We start from the raw sequence: 25,194 nt of genomic DNA, 5'->3' as shown, positions 1-25,194 counted from the left end.
CAAAACTTTTTAACATAGATACTTTTTTCTAGAAGTCTTTTTATTTCCCCCCTATCTTTTTTTTCTCTCCACATTGGTTGTTCCCTTTTTGTTCAATATCAGACAGAACCTTGACTATCCTAATCTGTTCTTCAGTTTCCCATGCTATTTCCCATGTCTCTATTGAACTGCTTCTGGGAATCCATCTTAGTTTACTTCAGTCAAAATCAGCTGAGTTATTACAAATTATTTTCATTGGTTAGTTGACTTTAACTAAGTGATTTTGATCATCATGGATTGGGGATTTACACTTTTCCTCCTATTGAATGGGGGATTTGGGAACAATTTGCAGTAAGGAGTCAAAAAAAAATGAGGGTGGGAATTTCTTCAGCAGACATTCTAGCTACTGTTCTGTAAGAAGAGTATCTATCTAGTCACGTGAAGTAGCTTAAGGTAAGATTTCAACAAGAGGGAAATCTGAGGAATTAAATAACTGCAGTATTGAATAGATGTGACTGGAGAATAGACGTCTTGCTCCATGGAGACTTCAAAGGGAAATGAATGAAGAATCAAAAAATGGAAAAGAAGAAACACACAAAAAAAATGAAGGGAAAAGATGATAATAGTGGACTGGCTGTTCTTGTCCCTGTCTTGGATTTGGCTATGAGCTGACCTGTTAATGTCAGGTGTATCTTTTAGGCCATAATACCAGCACCAAAATATCAGTGTGCACAGGAAGAACTCTGGAGATCGAAACACAAAAGGAGACAGCAAGAAGAGAATTCTCTTCCAGTACATTAAAAGTAGACATCCTCTGGAATTCCCCACTGCTATGTCCCTGGCAGTGCCTAGTCCACCTCTGTCTTCAGAAGACAGCACCACGTCATGGGAGTTACCTCCTCTGACAGTGTAATTTGAAAAGAGAATGAACTACTTTCTACAAAAAAAGATTCTGCAAGAGGATTGTTTCCCGTGACTACTTTAAAATAGCATCCTGGTTAACGAAGTTGCATAATGTTGCTCTTGTGATTTTCTGGGATGGCTGATATAATAAAATAATAATGAAAAAGACATTTTCAGTGTGAATTTCCAGACTATATTCAAACAGGTTAAAATTCATAAAATCTTTGAAATTACAAATGATTTTGCGAGGTCACAGTGGCTGAATACCCAATGAGACTCAGCAGACAACTCAATTTAATGTATGACTTGCTTTTCCTTTTAATCACTCAGCTCCAACAATTTTATTGTGGATTTTTTTCATCAGAACATGGGTACACTGAATTAGCTGTGGCTGCATTGAATAGAGACTGCATTAGAGTGACTATTTATCTTTAAATGGAAACTCAAAATACAGATGAGTAGCATTTATGATAGAAAACTGCCTAATTTCAAAGAAGATATTTGGTGGGTTAGAATGACATCTAGTGACTAGTTCAGGTTCTGATGCTGAGGTATAAAAATAAGGAAGAAAAAAACCTAAACCAAACCCACAAAACAAAACTCTGCTTTCCTCGGATGATTCTTTCTTTGCTGCCTCCTTATGAAAGACATTATCTAAATGAAGACATAAAGAACAGCAAACTAAATCCAGAAACAATGGAAGTGGAAGGAAAATCACTGAATTAAAGGCAAAAAAGGCATTGGTGTAAGAGGAAAAAGTAAAATGTGTAATGTTTCTGAGATTCTGGGAACTCAAAATTAGGATCTATCCCACTCTTTAATACGGATTTATCATTTGGGAAATAACATTTCTCTTTTATATGTATTATACCCAGGGAAATAAATGTTAAGAGACCATTGAAATAAGTATGAACAGAAGCTCACACATGTTGTGAAAACATAGTTTGACAGAGACCCAGATCTCCAACTATGAATGATAACCAGTGGTTCTCTCCTATGTGACGCAGTTATTCCACTGATCAACAGGGCAGGGTGTAACAGGAAAAGAGTTCACATGGTATCTCATCCAAGTCTAGTGTTAGCAGGAAAATATTTGTATTTGGCTAATCCTAAGAATATGCAAAGATTTTTTTCCATGTCTAATTCTGGATACAGAGCTGCAAGTTGTTGAGAATGGGGATTTGAGAGACAAATGGGAGGGATGATAAAGAGATAAACGTTTTTATCTCTGAAAGTAGAGAAAAGGTTTTAAATTGGATTGAATATTCAAATAATTTTAAGTACGTGTGCAGTTGAAAAAAGATTGAACAGTGCTTTTCTTAATGAAAACTACAAGAACTTTCATTACATTAAAGATTTTCTTCTAAATCATGTTTCTTTCTCTGTACATACACCAGATTAATGTTCCTAAGCAAGAAGAATGCTTTCTTTATAGGATAGAATATCTACACAGAGGTGAAGATGATTCTCCTGAAATTCAACTTCATTTCAAAAGAAAAGCTAACTCTTTAATTGCAGTGTTTAAAAGCAGTTGTGAGTATTCCAAGAATATGTGATGGTTGCTAGTACATCTGCCTTTAATAGTCTGCTACGCTGAGTATGAAGACTGAAAAGTGAATTGAAGGAGTTATGAAAAGTTTTTAGTTGAGTGCTTCATTCTGGAATTGGTAACCTCTGGCAAGCCTCTGGTGCTCAGAAGGTAGCGGTGGCACCAAGATTGCATGTGATAACTTTCTGAGTACGTAAAATCTGTATACTTCTTTGGATCTGCAGAGCATTAGTCTTGTCCTGTGATAAATGTCACCATCTCCTGTTATTTGTTTAACGTGTGGGGATGTTGACCACTGACAGTGGTACTGATACTGGCACTCCCACAGCCTGGGGTCTGGGGTGACTCAGTGATCAAAGGCTACCACTGCTCTCTTGTCTTTTCAGTACATTCAGGTTAGATTTATCCCCTTTGTGAAAACCAGCTGTAGCAAATACTTGGTAAAGCATTCAGATTCTGCATTCAGGGGCGTTGAGGATAAATACGTTTAACATCATACAGTCACACACAGCATGGCTGGTGATCCAATATGTGTTTCAGATAGATGTTTTGTATAGTCAGTGCACACAAAACCTTTTTTCACCCTTATTCATTTCATAAATGACAGCAATGAACATTGTAATGTATGAGAGACAAAGAATTTACAAATGAATAGGCAGGAACAGAGAAAATGAGATGTGAACTGAAAGTCTGGAAGGAATATATTGGTATTGTCTGTATTTTAGTGTTTAGATTCACTCTGTGTGGGCATTGCTTACAGAGAACCAGTCACAGGAAAGGTCAGAAAATGTCAGTGTCAGATAGCATGTGTCAGATCTGATAGGCTTTCTGAGAAAACAAAACAAAACAAAACAGTGTTCTCTGCTAATGGTGAGGGCAGAAAAATCCCTTACATTTTCAGTAAAAACATTCTGGAATAAATTTCTGTTCTGCAAGCCTAAATGTGAGCTTTACTGAAGAAGACACAGAAACTGTTTCCCACAGCATACTGAAACCTGATGATATGGATACTGACAAGGAATCAAGAGTTTTCCTAAAGCTCTTTCTAAAGCTTACTACACACTGATTACCAAACGTTTTTTCTCTACTAATTCCTACTTTGTCTACACAAATTCTGAATGCTTGTTCTGCTGGGTATTTGCATGCATTGGACATCTTCTGTAGGGAGTTAATTTAAATAATAAAACATAAAGAAATGATGTAGAATAAGGCTATGGAAACACAGAGGCAAAACAACACAGAGCTGCAACTGAGCATAGCATTTTGTTCCTTTACCTGCCTAATTGCAGGCACTCGGCTCATCCCTGTGCTCAGCATTGTACTCATAAACAATCTGACTTTGTGGAAAGCCATTTAACAGTAAGAAACATTTCAGGTAAAAATTAAACTTGGTAATCCATCTGATGTCTTTTAGGGAATTAATCTCTGGCTAATCATCATATGTAGTGACAAAAATATTACTGTTTCTTTGTTACTATTTCTGGAATAATTACACTATTTTTTCTAGTTCCTTATGTAGCTCTTCTGAAGTATGAAGAAGCTCTCGCAAACTTGCAAACCTTATTTACAAGCCACCAGATACTTTCAGATTTCTTGACATATATATAATATCTTCTAATCCTTAAACCTAGTTGTGATGGCTCATCTTAGTAAAACATTATTTTTACGCAATTTGAGTCATCTGATGAGAACATCGGAATGAAAGGAGGGAGTGTGGCGGAGGTCAGACTATAGAGGGTCTGCTTGTTAGCAAGTTCCCTTTGAGTGCAAAGATTTTCTACAACACATTGGCTGCATATATCCTATGCTTAACACAGCAATGACAACTTTGCTATAGCAGGTGCAATTGTATGGAGATCACAGCTCTGCTGCTTTATTGGGCTTATGTGTCAAGGTCTTTTTGAGGGAGTGGGAGCTGCAGGGGGGGCTGCATGAGCAGAGCCTAGCAGCTGCACCATGTCAGGTAACAGCCAGCTCCAAAAGGCAGTGAGAAATTTGCTGGACATTAGAGCTGGCATGATGGGTGGATTGGTCTCTGTTCCTTGCAGTGCCCCACTGAAGTCAGCTAGACTGCACGTGGGTATATAAAGCTAAAGTTACTGTTTTTGACTGCTACAAGGAACAAAGAAGTGAGTGCCTTTGTCTGAGTTACCTCTGGATAATACATAGTGTGTATTTATTTCCTTTACCCAGAATCTGGAGTAAACCTAATGTCCTATCTGAACTGTTTCTGGAAGTTCAGGTCAAGCATTGTTTTATTGTGTATTTTCATCTTCTTGCATTTCCAGCGATTTTATATTAAGCTGGAAGGAAATTAATGTCCTGGACCATTTTTATTCACTGTTATGGAACATGCTTATTGCAAGAATTTTACTTTATAGCAAGATATTGCTAATGCCCTGAGCTTATCATATATATTAAAGGCATTTACATATTTTTCATTTTAAAAAAGTGAAGAAGATAATTCCATGCCACTGCAGTACTGTAAAACTATTCTACCTGATAGGCAGGCAAGCTGCCTGGCTGCAGTTGTCTTAAATCATGACTTTCCATTTTCTTAACTCAGGTGGGAGCCATTTGAAAATATTCACAGATATTGCAGGATTTTCTATCACTAGCAAGCATCACACACTCAGCTGTACAGAATCATCATCTTGTACAGTTTGAAGAAATTAATATATGACTTTCTGTGTCCCACATCAAATAAGAACACCATAATTGAATTTTCTTAGGAAACATCTTTCTTTATTAAATTCAGTCAGCATACACAAATTCGTCTGCTAACTATAGGCATACTCTAATTAGACCACAGATTGAGCTGCTTCCCTGGCTTCCTCTTATTGTTAGCTCTTGAGCCATGCTCACGCTGGGATTTGGACAGACGTTCTGTGACTGTAATTCAGGATTTCTCCGTGCATCTATACTTAGGTGCAAAACATACACCCAAGAGGAAGTTTAACTTCTGTCCTGTTCTCTTTCCATCTGAGTAGATACAATGCTCTGGCCTTTCTTTGCTGAAACACAGATGGAGAACATGTAAACCCCTATGAATACAGCTAATTTTTCCATATCTGATTTTTAAGTCAGACTTTTCATTAAAAAATAGGAGGGTCTAGAGTGCCTGGGAATGATCAGATTTTATTCCAGTGTAATGAGTAAAGCAATCCTTGTGCAAAATTGCAGCACTCAGTTGTAATCAAGGTCTGTAAGCTAATTACTTGAAGACAATCCGATGGGCTTCCTTTATGTCTGGTAGTGGAATTAGCTTCTGTGCTGCCTTTGACTGGTGAAGGAAATCAAACGAGCAAACTTGAATTGAGAAATATTGCTTTTCTGGTATACTATGGATGCAAGAGAGATAAAGCTAAGCTTTTGTAAGTGGGATGAACTGTTCCTCATGTGATGATTCTGCCTTCCCTGGCAAAGAGGAGTGTACAATTACTAAAACCATACCTTGCACAGCTCTATCTCCATAATATCTGTTGAAACTGAGTGACAGTATTGTTAGTAGCTCAAATCTACATTGTTATGTTAGACAAAACTACAAGATGTTTCCTTAAGAGCCTGCAGAATATAGACAGCTGCACAGCTACCTTCCACTCTCTGCTCTAATAGAGCAAATGAAGGGAGGATGCATTCTTCTTTCATTTGAAATTGGAAGTAATTCCACAAAAATTAATGGAGCTCCCCAGCGCAAGATGGATGTGAAAAAAAAATGCCTGGCCCAGAGCTATAAATTAAGTGTAAGTGAAATTTAGAGAGACAAAGAGAAATCTGTGTAGTAAGAAGCTATATAGAAATAAAATGCATTCTACTCGACTGGCTAAGAACAAAAATGAATCAAAATATTAATGAATACTGCAGACTAAGAAATAACTTCTGCTTCAGTGCTTCTTTGTGTCTCTCTCTCTGCTGCTATTTTCACAATGGTTGAGGTTATTGACAAAATTAACTGATATATCTCCTACTTCATGCAGATGATTAAGAGAGAACCATCAGACATAAGTATAATATCCTTGAACCTGGAAGGAAAGATTGTACTAAAAACTGAATTACAAGAAATTCTGAACTACAAGTCTAACTCATGAAAAAAGAAACAACAGTATAACTAAATGTTTATTGTTTTGTTTTGGCAAATTCTAAGGTAATTTCAGGTGATGCTCTAGTTGTGTTGTTGTGGTGTATGCCAGATATTGTACGCCTCTTATCAGTCACCACTTGCACGAACAGGGGAGCATAAAAGATTGTGAATCAGTGTTTGCAAAAATAGCCTAAGCCACCCCATTCCTCCTTGGCAAAAAATATAAAGAATTGAAAAGCATGAGGCTGATGAGAACAAAGGGGAAGTAGCTGAATGGACAATTGCAAAAATTGCCACTTTTTCTAGAAAGTGATTCTTTCTCACTGGCCTCTCTTGTCTTCTTTAAAATAAGAGTGGTGTGTTGATTTAATTGCTGGAGCAGTGTTGAGATGGTCAAGGAAGTCATGCAAACTCAGAAAGATGAGAAAAAATACAGGTAATTAGAAAACTCCTCTTGCTAGGGCTGAAATTTACTGAAAAATTTCTCTGATAATGAGCTGTTTCTATCCTGCAGTACTAAGGAGCTCGTGTTCCAGGGGGTGTTCGTAGCTGAAATTCATCTTTGTCCTGTGGACTAATATTTTGGGATGATTTCAATAAGTTATGCTGTTCCTCTAAAATGAGATGAATGGTACAGTCCAGAGACAATGAAGTTTCGAGTTCCCTCTTATCAGATGTGCATTTAGAATCGCTTCTAAAAGCTTGTGCTCTATGACTGCTCATATAGCAGTCAACTTGTGCAACACTTCCTCTTCCTTAGGCCACTGGCCCAGCTGCTCACTTGTAAGAAACCCAAATGAGAAGAAGTATTGCATGAGCAGTGGAGCAGAACCTGCTTCCCTTTACAAGGTCAGCTGAAAGGGACTTTGCTGCAGAGGTTAAAAATAACCACTTCACATCCACTTCACTTGGGGAGGTAAGGGGGTATTATTGGCTTGTCTGAAGTTCCTTTTGCTGATTTACACTTGGAAATGAGGAAGACGCTGTGAAAAGCATAGGAAGACATCTTTTTGCATAGCCTGATTTTATGCCTATTTCAGCAGTTTTGAAAATATGCTTGAGCAAGCATATAGAACAGAACATGATTTTCCTAATATTGCAGTTATGTAACCAATACAGCATCTTTTATTATGTGTGATAACTTTGCAAAAATGTATTGAAGTCCTAGCTGAAAAGGTCCTTTATGAACAATGTTTAATCTTCTTAGTAGGCAGAATAATTTTCGTTCTTTGTTATTTTACCAAAGGGGTAATAATATTGAATTCATACAATTAAGAAATGGTCTTCTCAAAGTTTTCATGGAGGGTAAGAGAAAATTTGACTGATCCTTTTGTGAAATGCTGCTTTTATCTTTTCATTACAGAATTAATATAGATAACCGCTTTAATTGAGTGAGAAATAGTATTATTGACCTCAGAAATCTTCTGAACTGTTCATATATTTATCCACACTATTGTTGGGGGCAATTTTGTGGAGCTTGAACATGAAGGAGTTTACTGGGTTGTTGACTCTGGACAAATACTTCACCTTCAGGATAAGTAACACTCAAAACTATGGTCCTTGGGCACGTCTAAATCAGAAGCTTTTCAGTGCCCAGAAACAAGTTATGGACAATGCACAAGAAGAACCACAGACTAATTTTCTAGACAAAAACATATTAGTACATTTGGCACTATGCCTTAAAGTCACAGAAGGATTTCCTTAATTGCTAGAACAGTTCAGTGCTACTGGAACATTAATTGCATCTCCCACTTCTATATAATAACCAGTGTTTATTCTGTTCATTAACTTGTCCATCAAAGTTTATGTGCCAATTTGCAGTCTCCTCTATTATAATCATTTGGTTATACTGTTCAAAATGGCTGAGGCTTAGGTTAAGCACTGCTTTCTCACTACCTTTCATAAACTTCATCTAACAACAAAAGTCCACTAAGATGTATTAGTTGCCTAAATCATTGATTTGCTCCATCTCTAGTCCCAACTAAATATTTCCCCAGAATTAGCCTGCTGATGAACATGTCCATAAAATCCCACCATACTTTCCACTTTTGGCCATACAGTTTATTTACTTTTAAATTAACAGATTACCTGTGCCCTCTTCACAGCTGAAGCAAACTCATCCTTGTCAAACTCAAACTCAAGGCAACTTTTTACTGAAAAAGGATGGTTTTGTCTTTCAGAGATACGAAAAGCATGAGGTTCATGTCTAATGGTTGTAATTTTACTTTTAAGGTGCTGACGATGCTGAGAATGTACAAAATCCTATGATGACGAGGCAGTGGCTGCTGGGGCAACAAGAGAAGGCAATGGGGAAAATCAAGATAAATACTTAAAAGGAATTAAGAAGTTATCCTTTAAGGAGTTGACATGGTGACATCAGGCTTGGAGGCTACCTGGGCCGTAGTGACCATGCTATGATTGAGTTCATGCTTCAGAGGGATATGAGACAGGCAAAGATTAAGATTAGGATGCTAAATTTTAGGAAAGCTACCTTCCAGCTCTTCAGGGAGTTAGTCTACAAAACACCCTGGGAAATTGTCCTCATGGGTAAAGGTGCAGAGCAGAGCTGGTGGATCTCTAACGAAGCTTTCCTCAGTGTGCAAGAGCTCCTGTCCCTAGGTGTAGCAGGTCAGGAAAGGAAGGCAAGAGACCGGCATGGCTGAATCGAGACCTGCTGGTCAAACTGAAGAGCAAGAAGAAAATGCACAGGCAGTGGAAACAGGGACAGGTATCATAGGAAGAGTATAAGGAAGCTGCTAGGCTGTGTAGGGATGGGGTCAAGAAATCCAAGGCCCAGCTTGAACTAAACTTGGTAAGGGATGCCAAGAACAACAAGAAAGGCTTCTACAGACACCTCAACCAGAAAAGGAAAGTCCTGGAGGGTGTTCCCCCTCTAGAGAGTGACACAGGCAGGCTGGTAACAACAGACAAGGAGAAGGCTGAGGTATTTAACAATTTTTTTTTTATTTGGTCTTTTCTGATACTGCTTTCCACACAGCCCTCAAACGTTTGTTTGGTAGGAGGGGATTGGGGAAGCAACATCCCTCCCACTGTGAGCGAAAATCAGGTTCGTGACCACTTGAGGAACATAGACATCTACAAGTCTATGGGTCCCAATGACATGCATCCCAGAGTCCTGAGGGAATTGGCTGATGTAGCTGCCAAGCCACTCTCAATGATATTTGAAAAGTTGTGGCAATCAGGTTAAGCCCCTGGTGACTGGAAAACTCACCCGTTTTTAAGAAGGGTAAAAAGGATGACCTATCAGACTATTAGTCTCACCTCGGTACCTGGAAAGATCATGGAGCAGATCCTCCTGAAAGCTATGCTAAGGCACATAGAAGTCAAGGAGGTGATACAGGAGAATGAACATGGCTTCACAAAGGGTGATTCCTGTTTGACCTACCTAGAGGCCTCTTATGACGGTGTCACTACATCAATGGGCAAGGGAAGAGCCACTGATGTCATCTATCTTGACTTCAGTACAGCCTTTGACAACATCCTTCTCTCCAAATTGGAAAGATATGAATTTGATGAGTGGACTGTTCAGTGGATGAGGAACTGGCTGGGGGATTTAGTCCAGAGAGTGGTGGTCAATGGCTCAGTGTCTGGATGGAAATCAGTGATGAGTGGTGTCCCCCGGGGTCAGTCCTGGGACAGATACTCTTTCATATCTTCATTAATGACATTGACACTGGCATCGAGTGCACCCTCAGCAAGTTTGCTGATAACACCAAGCTGTGGGGTGCTGTTGACACACCGGTAGGACAAGATGCCATCCAAAGAGACCTAGACAGGTTTGAGCAGTGGGCACAGGTGAACCTCGTGATGTTCAACAGATCCAAATGCAAGATCTTGCACCTGAGTCCAGGCAACACTCACTACCAATACAAGCTGGAGGATGACAGGATTGAGAGCAGCCTTGCCGAGAAAGACCTGGGGATACTGATGGATGGGAAGCTGGACATGAGCCAGCAGTGTGCCCTCACAGCCCAGAAAGCCAACTGTATCCTGGGCTGCATCAAAGGAAGCATGGCCAGCAGGGCAAGGGAGGTGATCCTGCCCTTCTACTCTGCACTGGTGAGGCCTCACCTGGAGTACTGCATCCAGACATGGAATCCTCAGTACAGGAGTGACATACACCTGTTGGAACGTGTTCAGAGGAGGGCCACAAAAATGATCCAAGGAATGAAACACAGGAGGGCAGGCTAAAAGAGCTGGGTCTCTTCAGTCAGGAGAGGAGAAGGCTCCGAGGTGACCTGATAGTGGACTTTCAGTATCTAAAGGGGAGCTCCAGGAAAGAAAGAGACCGACTCTTTAGCAGGGTCTGTGGTGACAGAACAAAGGGAAATGGCTTCAAGCTTAAAGAGGGTAGATTTAGGTTGATTATAAGGAAAACGTCTTTTATGGCGAGGGTGGTGAGGTGCTGAAACAAGTTGCCCAGAGATGTCGTGGATGCCCAATCCCTGGAGACTTTCAAGGCAAGGCTGGATCAGGCCCTGAGCAACCTGATGTAGCTGTGCATGTCCCTGTTCATTGCAGGGGAGATGGACTAGATGACCTTTAAAGGTCCCTTCCAGTCTAAAGTTTCTGTGATTCTAAGTAACTCAGACACAATGCAGAATAATCAAATTCAGAAATAGCTAATAGGCAATCAAGTTATCTGTATTTAGGGAATTTACTCCAATTAATTTGTGTAAACAAACAAACAAAACCCTATAACCCTTTTTTTTTTAATTTTTTTAAACTGTTTGCACATAAGGATTGAGAGCAATCTACTTCATTAGCAGATAGTGCTACTTTAGAACTTCCCAAAAAAGAAGAAAAAGAAGAAGGAACAAACTTACGGTTGTTCCATTTTTGGAATATTTACTATAATTTTAACTCTCTTCTGATTTTTCTTTTAATAACATAGTGATAAAACTCACTTGCCTGATTCTCAGCTGTTTGCAGTTGTATTTACTTTATGATATGATTTTGCTGGGAAAAGTAAAAAGAAACAAAAGATAGAAGATTTTCCTCCCTCTAAATGATGCAGAAAGAAGTTTAAAAAAAATCAAAAGATGGACATGAGAAAATGGAGTACAATTTAATTTGTTTTTAAAAGGGTAAAAGGGGGACTTAGAATACTGGACATGTGAGTAATTTTCCTTGTATATTTGAAGATATCAGTAAGGTTTTTCCTAGTAAATAAAAAAAAAAATCAAGGCAAATTCTGTACTGTATGGTGTTTATGAAAATGACTATTGCAAAGCGATTTCAATTTCTACTTGGAAATAATGCAATAAAGATGATAAGTCTTCAGAATCTCTCTTTTACTTCCTTAACATTAGGCAGTAGAGAAAAAAAATCACCCTTGTAGATTTACGGCTAGTCTAGTGAATATTTTTTCTTAACTTCTCAGAATACACAGTATCCCTAGATACTTACTTGTTCTTCACTAAAAGTAAACATGCATGCGGATGTATGAAAAAGTATATTTTAACATAATATCTAAATGAGAAGTATTTGAAGTGTCATAAAGTGTTATAAAGATCCATGGAGTTAAGATTAGCGACATGATTCTAAGAAATGCTGATACGAGCTAATTTCTTGGTCAGTTTATGAGACAATCTGTATAATTCCTTTGTTTAGATAGCCTCCTGTACTACTGCCTTATTTTATTATAATACTTCAAATCCCTTTAATATTCTAAATCATATATTTGAGATTTTTAAAGACATAATGATGTATCCATTATCTTCTAATAATTTTCATTTGGGGAATTCATTTTCATGGAAAAAATGGGTATAATAAAAAAAAGATAATAGGACAGTATTTGATAGATTGGATGCTCCAGATTTTCATTCAGTTTTCTGTTGCTGAAGTTTATAGTTAATTTCTAGGGTAAGTTATTACTAAGAAAAATATCTTACAGTCCATTTTAAAAAGATGACTTTTCTGTTCTTGCAGATGTAATTAAAATGAGTTACTTAGGTTACAAGGGATCATTAATATCTGAAATTTAATGACATTTTGTGTTGGATCATTAAAAATTGGCACTTGCTGCAAATAACTCCTATAATGTTCTTTAAGAATGTCTTTTATGCTTTAGTCACCTTGTATTCTGTTAGAGTGTCTTGATGTTATGAAGTGTGGCCTGTGACCATGAATTCTTTTGCAGGAACAGCGAAATATGGAAGTGAAATACAACAAAATACATGTGGAAAATAAAACACATTTACAGAAATTGTACTCCATTATCCTAATGGCAGGTGAGAAAGGCCAACCTAAAACAATTGATGGATATGATAGGATCAGATAAAAATGCTGTGATCACAAGAATGTTCTCATTCTGTTGATAGAACAAGCCCTAGAATATACAACACAAACCACTCTCAACCAAATTAGATGTAGAAATTATTTTGGCTTGTTTTCATTGTCTTTCATCCTTGCCCCATTCTTTTCAAAGAGAATGATATTCCCATGTCATCTATTAGAAAATCCTAAAATTGACTTGTAAAAATCCTAAACTGAAAGGAAAGAAGAGAGGGAGGAGAGGGAAGAAAAGCAGGAGAGGGTGGGGGTAGGAGGGAAGAGGTGAGAGAGGAGAGAAGGAGAAGGAGGAGGGAGAGAGGGGCAGGGAGGGTGGGGAATGTGTCATTTGAAAGCTAGTTATCTTGTTCTAAGTTTAATATTTAAGTTATTTCAGATGTCTAAAACCAGAAATTTGAAAATTCATTGCCTTGCTCCTGGAGAGGCAAGTGACATAGGCATGATAAAGCTGAATAAAAATAATCATTAAATTAAATAATTGTTTCATTTTCTCCTGTTGACATAGATGGCATAAAATAATGGAGTGAAAATGCTGTTTTCACAATGATTCGACACTAAACCATTTCTAGCTTATGGTATTATGGAGGAAAAGTGTGATTTTCCCTTTCATATTTCTCTTCAGCTCTCTAGTTTTTCTATATATATATTTTTACTGGTTATCTACTATTCATGCAATATGTTAATATAAGAGCTCAGTCTATTTCTGTAGACTGAAAGACAGATATCTTATTTATCCTGACGCTTTGCAGAAAAATGTTATATTTATCTCTGCTGAAAACTACAGCAGTGTAAGTTAGGAGTCCATTCTCCTTCTGCCATACTTTATTTTTTTTTCATCCTACATTTGTTTACTATCTCTATCACAGATATTTTCTTTCCTGTTGGGAAGCCTTCTGTAACACAGATGATCAAATTTGTTCCTTCTTTCTTTCTATCTTTGAAGTCTATTCCCTTCTATTCAGACAATGACACTTTATTATTTTAAAAACTGAAGAAACAGCAGACATTGACTATTGTTAAAGAAATAGATTTCTGTTTCACATTCAATAGTAGAATATCCCAAGTTGGAAGAGACTCACAAAGTTCATCAAGACCATCTCCTGGCTCTGCACAGGACCACTCAAATCCAAACCCTGTATCAGAGAGCAATGTCCAAATGCCCCTTCAACTCTGGTACTTGGCGCTGTGATCGCTGCTCTTAGGTCCCTATTCCATGCCCACCACCCTCTGGTGAAGATCCCTTTCCTGATCCAACCTGACCCACCCCTGACGCAGTTTCGTGCTGTTCTTCGGGTCCTGTCGCTGTCACCAGAGAGCAGAGCTCAGCGCTGCCCCTCCCCTCCGTGCGAGGAACTGCAGGCTGCCATGATAGCTTCCCTCAGCTCCTCTCCTCTGGGTTGAACAAACCCAGGGAGCTCAGCCACTCCTCATACACCTTGTTCTCCAGACCCTTCCCCATCTTCATAGCCCTCCTTGGAATGCTCTCATATGTCTTTATATTGTGATACCCAAACCTACTTGAGGTGAGGCCACGCCAGCACAGTAAGCTATCAATAGTCTCTCAGGGCACAATCCACTGCATAAGCAATTGGAGCTGGAGAAATGTACTTTGGTCCAGTGCTGTATCCTCAGGTAGTGCACCAAGACATGAAATTCAAGTTATATCCCTAAAGGAAACTTCACAAAGGCACTTCACTTAACAACAACAACAACAAAAAAGTCTGTAGGGTATGTTTTTCACTGAATTGTAAAATGAGACAGTGAGGTGAGAGAGCAGCAAATGGTTTGTGGTAATTACTTACTTACATTCTTGGAATAAACTAGTTGATTAGGTAGGATATATAAAGAAAGATTTTATCTGGATATGATAACTTAAAATCTGAAACTAATGTGGTTTTGTTTGTTTGTTTGTTTTGCTTTGCTTTGTTTTGCCTGTCACATATGTTCTTTTTTATGACTGGAATAATGTAATCTTATCAGAGAGCAAAAAAGTGAGTCTGAGAGACTGTTACAGTCCTTTCAACCAGTATTTGAGACCTAGATGCTGTCCATTATAAGGGCAAAGGGCTAAAAGAACACTTGCTATCACCTAAGTGGTCTTGCAGCAACAAATATCATTTCTGGGAGGAAAAAACCACCAAACTAATGACGAACCAAACAAAGAAAACAAACAAAAACAACAACAACCAGAAGAGCACATACAAGAGAAAATACGTTCCACTCTTAGTTCCTACTATCATAATATCAGATGCTATCTGTCCTTCCCCTGCCTGGCCAGGCCATCTGGAACAGAGGAAATGAGACTTGAATCACCAGCAAGTCTGATGTACTCAGTATGCATCCTGATAAGAAGATCTGAATGCATTACAAGTGGAACTTGAGAGCTGACAGTTCCAAAATGATAAAAAAAGGTTTTATTGCCACTTTATTTCAATGACAAAAATTTCCACTTTTCATTTGTCCATTAGTGTAGCACAAAATTGATTTAATAGTTATGAATAGCAATATATAACAGTTTTTTTTTTATAGCAGTCAGTCTTTATAACAGTAGATACCTGAATAAAGATCTGAAAGCACATTTATGACTAATGAACAAGCACAAAGGGGACAGAAGAGTAAAGGAGGAGGAAAGTGCTTGTATGCCAGTGTTCCTTTGCTGTCTGTAGTGGGAGATATCAGTTTGCTTTCAATGCTGGTTCAGCTTACCATCTTACAGCACTTTATTCTTACCATAGATTCTAAGTACAAACAAAAACATATTCTCAGATCCTTTTGGAATTAAAAGTGGGCATTTAAAAGTTGTTATTCTGTATTGTGCAGCCAGAATTTCAGTGTTCATGTATGGGAAATTCTTGTCTTATTTCATGAAATTTTGGAAAAATAACTACAGTAGTGTCTGTAAAGGGTCATTTGAGTTATTTCACTTTCTCAGCCTAAGCAAAAAGATGATTGTAACCTTGGAAGCCTAGCTGTGAAAAGAGTGTAATAACAGACTGGGTGCAGTGGATACTTGCATGCTATTTCTATGTGTGGTCTTCAGCAGATCACAGTATGGACAACTATCTTAAGTGAATGAATGAGGCAAGTAGAAGTATCTTGTTCCATAGGAGACAAAAAGAGAGGACTGGGAGTAGAGAGAGACAAACAATTCTGTGACAGAAACTGGAAGGGCTTTCTTCTTCTAATCCCCATTCTCTGGTAAATGGAGATGCCACCCTTTCTTCTCTCTATCATCATAATTTGGTCATGCATACTCATGCATATCAATGGATTTCTGAACAGATCTGATTCTAGAACCAAGATCACTCAAAAGTAAGAAGGAGATTGGGAATCTGAGCTTTAACAGCTTAAAATATTTCTGAATAATAAAATGGCACTGACATTGCTGTTCCTAATCAACTGCACAGAATATAGAGCAGGAACAAGAAACTCCAAGATAGTGTGCCTTGGCTTAACCTTTCAGTGCAATCCTACTTATCATTTTGTGTTCACTTGGGACAAGACTGTGTATGTGTTCAGTTATTGTAAGCCCTCCGATTGTCCATACACAAATTCAGTAATGTGGATTATAAAGCTGAGCCTTGGGCCTACCTCCTCTTTTTAAGTTGTATTTTTTTTTTCCTTTTAAAGAGCGACCTCATCATTCAAGGCGATTACTTTTTTTCATGTGTGTGCTGAACGTAATAGTTGGATATTATTTAATTGCAATTATATTAAGTAAAGCTATAATAATAACAGTTTTGGTTTTCTAGATTTCTGTGGCTTGGCAACCTTTTCATGTGTCTCCCTTTATGTGTGAAAGAACTCTTATCACTTATTTGAAGTGGTGAATAGTTCACAACTTTAGGTTCAGAGTTAAAATGTCATTTTACTGTGATCTGTTAATGGAATGTTTATTTGCTTTATTAACCTGCTGTGATTATGTGTACTGCCAAATTTGAATGCCCATAATGGCCAGGATTCATTTAGCTCACGAAGCTGCCCCAGACTGAAGGACTATTTCAAGAAAGAGCCTGGCTACATTTGCTTCTCCATGACACAGAAATTCCTCAGCTTCTGGGGTCAGCAGGCTGGGGATTACTGTAACCAGAAATTCAGACAGAACCATTGAGTCCATCAGTAATTATTAGACATCTCTCTCTCCTATGAGTGTGACACATTTTTTTCTCTAGCATTAACATTTTGCTCCTATGACCCCCTGTTGCAGTGAGCTCTGAAATTTAATTTTGCATTGTATGAAAATGATTACTTAGTTGGAGCATTCCAAGCTTCTGTAGTCAGAGGGAAACTAATAATAATAATAATAATAGCAACAACAATATTATATCGTATTAATTATAATTATTAACAACCTGTTTTTATTGATAACAACTATTAAAATTATTGTATAACATATTATTGATAATAATTAATAATAATTGCCTTGCTCTAAGATTCCAGACTGATGAGCTGTAACTCACTGAGTTTCCCTGGTGCAAAAGCCATCCAGAGCTCCACTTTTCTTTTTTAAAATTTTTTTCTCACCCTTTAGATGATATTTTTGGAAGTACAATGATGAGAACTGCAACCAGGCATGTATCCACTGAAAATGGGATTTTTTTTCTTTATGAAAGACTGAAAAATATATATTTGCTACTTAATTCCTGATCTGTCAATGAAACCTCTGTGAACACGAACACAGTAAAGTTCAATATATGATGGCAAAAGAGTATTTTCATCTCTACCTTTCTGCAAATTCCCTGTGCATTTAGGATAATGAGAACAGCCTTGGAAATTTGATAGGCTAGTGTCCCCTCTTAGAGCATTTGGGTCATTTGAACTCTCTAAACTTAGCAGAACATAAGGAGCTCTAAAATCATCAGCTGAGGATTTTGAACTAAGCCACTCTGAATATAGAAATAACTACAATGAAAGGATGACTTTCAGGAAATTAAAGCTAGAAACTATTTTCCTACTGAACAACAAATATTTTAAATTATAAATAATTAATTTTCTTTGTGTTATGGGATTATTTATTTTCAAATGCTTCTTTTGTATCCATAAATGCATGTATTTACTTGCTAACTTTTGTAAACTCTGAAGACAATACAGGAAAAAGAAACTGAAACTGAAGAAAGAGAACAAAAGAAAGCAAGGCAGTTAAAAATAAATCTGTGAAAGTACAAATATCACATCATGTTCACTGAAAAAACACCTAAAGTACAAAAAGAAATGTCTAGAAATTTTAATTAATAGACCAGATAGATGTTGGGCAACCATTTCAGTATTGGCTGATTGCCTTGTGCATAGTTTCTTCTTCTTTTTTAAGGCAGTCAGCTGGAAACTATGGGGAGTACCCAGAAATTAAAAAAAAAAATATGTAGAAAACCTCATGCAAACAGATCAAGTGCTGAGTTCATGTAAATCCAAGCTGTCCTAAGTAGAATAACAAGAGGCAGAGGGGGGAAGAGAAGGCAACAAACAAACAAAAACTGAAGGGTGCTCATCTACAAAATGATACTCAGTGACTTGAATGTTTGGAGAATTCACTCGAATTTGTAGCTATTTCTACAAGCCCAAGGATTAGGTGCTTGTTGTATCAGGTAATAATACATTAAGTATCTTTTCCTTCCAAAATGTCTTAATTGCCCAAGCAGAAATTGTAATACTATTAGAATCTTTGATACTTTTGTCAGAAATACTTTATCATCAGTTCTTGAAACTTTGAGTGGTTGGCACATAGCTTAACAGCACAGTATCTTTCTAACTTTATTTGTCCTAAGAAATCAGCTGCAGTTTTGTCAGATGTTTACTACTAAGCAAACAGATGTTGTAAAAGGCTACTATTTCTTTTTCAGAATATGGATAATTTAAATTATGTCCAAATGGTCTTGCAGTTTTTGTCTTGGGAAGCAAGAGAGGTGGGGCTGAAGCTGGGTTGAGTTCTGTTTTCTAGATTTTGTTTGTTTGTTTGTTGTTTTTGCATACAGAACTTTTTACTTAGATCTGGGAGAAGTTCAGCCTTGGAAGGTCACTTTACACAGATTTTTTTTTATCATAATAATTTATTGGTTACTTAAATTATGAGGAAATAAACAGATTTTGTAGTTCGAACAATAAGCAACAACAGTACTGGTCAGCATCACCATCTCTACACAACTCTTGGTAAGTGACTTTCTTTGTAAATGAGACTGTATTAGTGAGAACATATTTATTCACTTTTAGCACTGCCTTTTTGTATAGTATAATCAGAAAAGTAGTGAAACAATAATTTAGAAAAATGTTAAACTCTATTATTTAGGTTTACAGAACATCAAAGAATTTTTCAGAGGACAATAACCTTTATTTCAGCTCTTAAGAGGGTTCAAACAGTTTAAACACTATCTCACAAACTAGACCAAGCTTGTATTGACAGCTGAATAAAGCAGTGAAATTGCAGCTGTAAACTTTGCTAAACTTATCTGTGACTTGTGCTATTTCTAAATGAGATTTCAATAGAAACATCTGCCTTCTAAGACGTAAGACTCTGCTGTCCCTGAAGTCTGTTTAACAAATTCTGATTGCTTTTTCCCTAATTGCAGTAGAAAGAGTGGGACCAGATTGTTTCTATTTATATATAAAAAGGAATTGCATCTTTGAGGATTTTAGTCATGAACACAAAGCAAAGTCCTCAAGCCTTCCACAAAATCAGCACTGCAGTGATTAACAGCCAAACCACATGATGTAGTTTTGTATTCTGACTTCTAAGACTTGAATTACATCTTTAAAAGTGAGGTTAGGGAAGCAGTCCAAGAGTGTAACTTTACCTGCAGTCTGCTCTTAGGATTCCTTAGTCACACTCCTTTTTCAAATAATATAATGAAAAACACTGTATTTGCTGCATAAACAAATAGTTTTATCCTCAGCACTGAAATTTTTTTTAATTGTTTAATCTCTTGACCATGATCCTTATATTAAGTATTAATTTCTCTTTTTAATACACAATGACAACACTAAGACAAGTTCTGCCAAGGCAATGATTGATTATACGTGATTCTGGATATTTCGTATTCCTATAATCACAAAGCCTAGTTAACTGATGCTCCTTAAAACATCAGTAGAGTCTGTAGCATCTAGATTATGTACTTCCTACTCTCTTTTAATTACGTGAGAAAGTCTAAAATGTTACGTGATGGAATTTCCTCATCTATATAAATGCATAGGTCTCCAACTAGTATCGATAAAGGACTGCACAAGAACATGTCTTGTCTGCCTGTGGCAGGGGGGTTGGAGCTTGATGATCCTTGAGATCCCTTCCAAACCAAGCCATTCTATGATTCTGTGTGTTCTGTGGCTTGAATCTGTGCTATGGGTACAAATGCTAAGCATGTACAGTTATTAAGTTAACTGCTGTGTAAAGATACAATAATTATTTGGACATATGATACCTTGAGAAATTTATCTTCTGATATTGTTGAAACACTCATCTGTATATCCAGAGATCACAGTTAACTCTTTTGTTTAGTTTGTCTTCCTTTATTTGCCCTTTCAATACTATATAAGTTTGTTAGTGATAAAAAAGTAGCAAATGCTCCAGCATGACTTGGAAAAATTGAATGAACGCATCCGCATTGTCATTGGAAAGATAAGACAGGGAAGACTTCCATAACATCATACAAGTCATCGAAGTGTAAAATTTACAAAAGTTACAGGACATCAGACTTCAGCTCTGCAGAAATGAGAGTCTGCAAAACATTCTCTTTCTGTAGTGGAATGGACACACATTCGTGCAAACAGAATCAGGCCTGCTCCCAAAACTCTGTAATTGCCAATTTTTTTTGCCAAATATCTCCTATGAGACACTCTGCTGTGAAATCAAGGAAATGAAAATTGAAATCCTCTGAAATAGCATTCTCAACATCAGTAACATTTTCCAATAAAAGTTTCACCAAAGTTGGTATGTTCCAGTGTTTTTGCTTTGATGAACTGGTCTTCTTTTCTGTCTTTGACAGAAATTTTTTCACAAGTTCTTAAACAGGAGTATTTTAACTTCATTTGTAGAGTTCAAAAATTTAAAGCTCTCTTACTACACACTATTTTCTTTCAAAAAGTATTACTACAGTCAATTAGATATTTGTCTCTTGACTTTATAAAACTGAATGTTTCTAGTTGGCAGCAGAATTTCATAACTTTCTATTTACTAATGCAGGGATATATAAAAAATAGTATATTATTTGCTATGCCCAAGAGTTGGGCTACCGAAGAGCAACAAAATAACCATCAGGTAGATCATTTCTCCAAAACTGAGGTGTCTCAAATAGACTTGGACTGGCAACACAAGGGTGAATTATTTCTAGTTTGGTGGACCCATGAGACCTCGGGCCATCAAGGAAGAGATGCAACACATACGTGGGCTAGAGACCGAAGGGTGGACTTAACTATGGATGCACCACAATTAAACAGGCGAAGAGGATGAAATCTCTCTGGGAGGAAGGGTGATGGCAAAAGTATAAATATGGGGAGGCGTGGCAGGTTGATTATATCACCTTGCCAAGAACCCATGATGGTAAGCGTTATGTGCTTACCATGGTGGAGGCAACCACTGGGTGGCTCGAAACATACCCTGTACCCCATGCAACCACCTGAAACACCATATTAGGTCTCGAGAAACAAGTCCTGTGGTGACATGGCACTCCAGAAAGAATTGAGTCAGATAATGGGACTAATTTCAAAAATTCCCTTGGGCCAAAGGTCATGGCATTGAGTGGATTTATCATATCATGCACCAGCTTCTGGTAAAATTGAATGATACAATGGGTTGTTAAAAACGATGTTGAAAGCAGTGGGTGGTGGAACATTTAAGCACTGGGAGAAGTATTTGGCAGAAGTCACCTGGTTGGTCAGTATTCGAGGATCGATCAGTCACTGTGGTCCTGCCCAGTCCAGCTCCCTACACTCTGTAGAGGGAGATAAGGTCCCTTTAGTACATGTAAAGAGCATGCTGGGGAAAGCAGTTTGGGTCTTTCCATCTTATGGAAAGCGCAAACCTCTCCATGGAGCTGTTTTTGCTCAGGGACCTGGGTCCACCTGGTGGGTGATGCAGAAAAATGGGGATGTTCAATGTGTACCACAGGGGAATTTGTTGCTGGGGGAGTGCAGTCAGTAATTCCATGTATATATATATATATATATGTATATATACATATATGTGTGTGTGTTTAATGCATGTTAATTATTGTTTGTTTGTAAGTATATTAAGCATGTTGTAGTTATGTGGAAAAAGGGGTGGAATGTCATGGTTTTATGATTTTTTGTTATTGGTATTCCACATCATCACATCATGTAGTGCACTAGGAGTTAAAGAGTTAGTGCTCCAGTTCCATGGAGTGTTTATATTTCCAGGTACCTGGTTCTCAGAAGAGAAAAAGAACTACATCTCCCAGAATACTCTCACTGTTCTGTTTCTGTTTTCTATTTAGAGGGAAAGATAAAACTGCTCAGAAGTCACGAGACTGTACCTTTCTTTTACTGCTGGTCTCTGCAGTGTGTGCTCCCTGTCTTACCTTCAGCATTAGAGTAAGGCCTCCAGTTTTGGACATTCTCCCTCTCATTTATTTGGTTTATTAGCTTCAACCGCACTTAACTTGTATTTCTGCTATTCCCCCCCCCCCCCCCACAATTCTTGGTTCCCTCTCTCCTCCCCCCCTCACCCCCAGCCCTGTTTTCTGGGCCAGTGGGCCTGTTGGCCTGGTGCCCCCCTGTCACGGACACAGATAGATCTAGAGATAACACTGTGACATCATTTTAATAATATAACTTTCTAATTTTTAACATGAACATTTCAAAAGCAGCCACACCCTCCAAAATGTTTTTTCCCCGATTATTAACTATTACTGAGAGAAATATCTTTAGTTTGGATTATCTGCAATGTTAAAACAACATGAGATCCTAGAATGAAACCCTTCATAGAAACTAAGCTTTCTTGCCATGTCTTTGTGTGGTTGTGTAAGGATTTGCATGGGATAACTCTACAATGGAAAATGCTTGTGATTTATAGACTCAAGTAATACTAGAAAAAGTTGCCTTTCATACTCTTTACTAAGCTTGTCACAGAGGCTTTTTATAAGAAATTTGGTTCTACTTAAAACCAAAAAAGCGATAACAACTAGAAAAATTAAATATGTGTGAAATATAAGCTCTGCTGTTATCTGTCAACGTAAGTGAAGATGATAGGAATGATGGAAATAAAGGATATATGATGTCTCATTTTTTTCATTACATTTGTGAGAGAATGCATGCGCATAAACTCTTCTTGCTGAGTAATACACTCCTACGGTATCAACTACAACATGCAAACAAATTTTTGAATCGAGATCTCAGAGACGATAATTAGTGAAAAATAAGTTTCATGACCAAAGTTATATTACCAGAAAATTTCCAACACATTCTATCTATAATTGCAAATTGACATTTGATTTAATAATGGGATTATAACTGATATAATGAGGTTAGGTCACGTGAACTCAATCTTTAGTAGCTTACACTAGTTCTCAGTGTGTGTTGGCATGAGTCTTATGTCTTTATGTGCCACAAAGAGATACACTAACTTTCCTTGGTAGGTCACCCTGAAACAATCTGATGTAATCTTTAAAAATCTTAATTACCCTAACCTAACACAGACTGAATTTTCTTGAAACTCTGACAGGTTCTTGTGCTTCTTACTCTGAGATTTTTATCCAAGGCATTTTAATTGTTTGTTGACTGTGCAATAAGGATTACATAGCAATTGTTGCGTGAAATCCTGAAATGTTGCTGCCCTACACAACAAAATTTCATTTAAAAAAAGTCAGGCTGCTCTGTCAAAGTAACTAAAAAAGCCAACAAACAACTGAGGTACTGATGAGCAATACTAACAAAGTAACTATTCTTCTGCTACATGTCATATTAATAATGAAGCCACATTACACTCATTTATCAGCTTTTACTGCTGCAATTCACAAAAGCAGAAAAGGCAAGGAACAAAACTGAAGTTTGGGGAATATTTGTTGAGTGGAAGAGGGATCTTGCAAACTTGTGTGAAAGCACTGTTCATATCGATGGGCAATTAACTACAGCCCACATAAGTCAGTTGGACTGGCCTCACTGAAAGTGAAGATAAATTGTCAGTCATGAGAAAGCAAATCTAACTGACTATTAGATTTTACATGTTGTGTATAAGGAAGAGACAATGGTGTTGGTATAAATGACTAAACTTGCAGAAACAAAGTAAACAGAATGCAAAAGCTACAAGATTTACATACTGCTTTGCTACTCTATTGGTGATAGAAAGTGTTTTAAACAAAAAAAAACAGCAAGAAAAAATGTGACAGTCCTGCAGTATTTCTGTCTCAGTAATAATACAGGAGAAGGAAACAGGCAGTTGAAAGACAAATTAGGAGCGTGTATAGGAGTGGAGAGACAAACTGAAGACAGATAATTACACTGAAAAATAGAAATAGCTAGTTAATAGTTAATGATGGGAATATACTTGATTCAAAGAATGGCAGTAAGAAAGAATATGAATGTACATCAGTAAATTACCAGGAGAAAAAAAAAAAACAAACAGATTTTAAATTAGTACTGCAGAATGTAGAACTGCATGTTATATGGACAGCACATTTCCACGTGTTGTTGTAACCCCCAACTCTAACAAATGATTTAAGCACAATACCACCTTCTACCTCTTCAGACAGCAGAAATTCTGACACAGCTCCGTGATATTTGTGTCAGGAGCAGGTTACACACTCAGTGGGAAAGCAGTTTAAAATTCTTTTGCTTCCCTCAAGGTTTTCTGGCATTTCTTTCTGCCTGCTGTCTCACAGCCCCCAGTGTCCACCATTATAAAGCCACAACAGTCTGTGGTTGTCAGTCAAATACATTCTGAGTAACACACAGCAATTTCCAACCTACATGATGCAGTTTCTTGAGTTTGGCCTCATTTTGCTAATCCATTAGAGCAAAAAAGTAAAAGCATTCATATCTCCAAAGATTGAAAAGTTGTTAGCCTTAACAGGTAATGTGAGTCTAAATTTTATTTTTTGCAGTGGTTTTGTGCTTGGCTTTTGCAGGTACTTTGTGCCCTTCTCTATAAGAAAGGAGCTGAAATACCTGAAGTAAAGAATGTTCTTTCCAAGATAAATGCGCATTGATACCTTTTGTTGATAGTCCATTCTGCTGTGGAGGTATTGGTTAGTTTAGTTTCACTCGTACTTTGCATGACAGCATTTACTGAACTGGATAAAATCTATGACATTTTGGAATAGAAGTGTTGAAGAAGACTTTGATTACTGTGGCTTCAAATGGCAATGAGGAATGAGAAAGATTTTTTTTTAAATATCTTTTCCAGAGTAGTTTAAATTAAGGACTTTTC

This window comes from Numida meleagris, chromosome 2, assembly GCF_002078875.1.
Source record: "Numida meleagris isolate 19003 breed g44 Domestic line chromosome 2, NumMel1.0, whole genome shotgun sequence".
Lineage (NCBI taxonomy): Eukaryota > Metazoa > Chordata > Aves > Galliformes > Numididae > Numida > Numida meleagris.
This window is presented reverse-complemented; position numbering follows the sequence as displayed.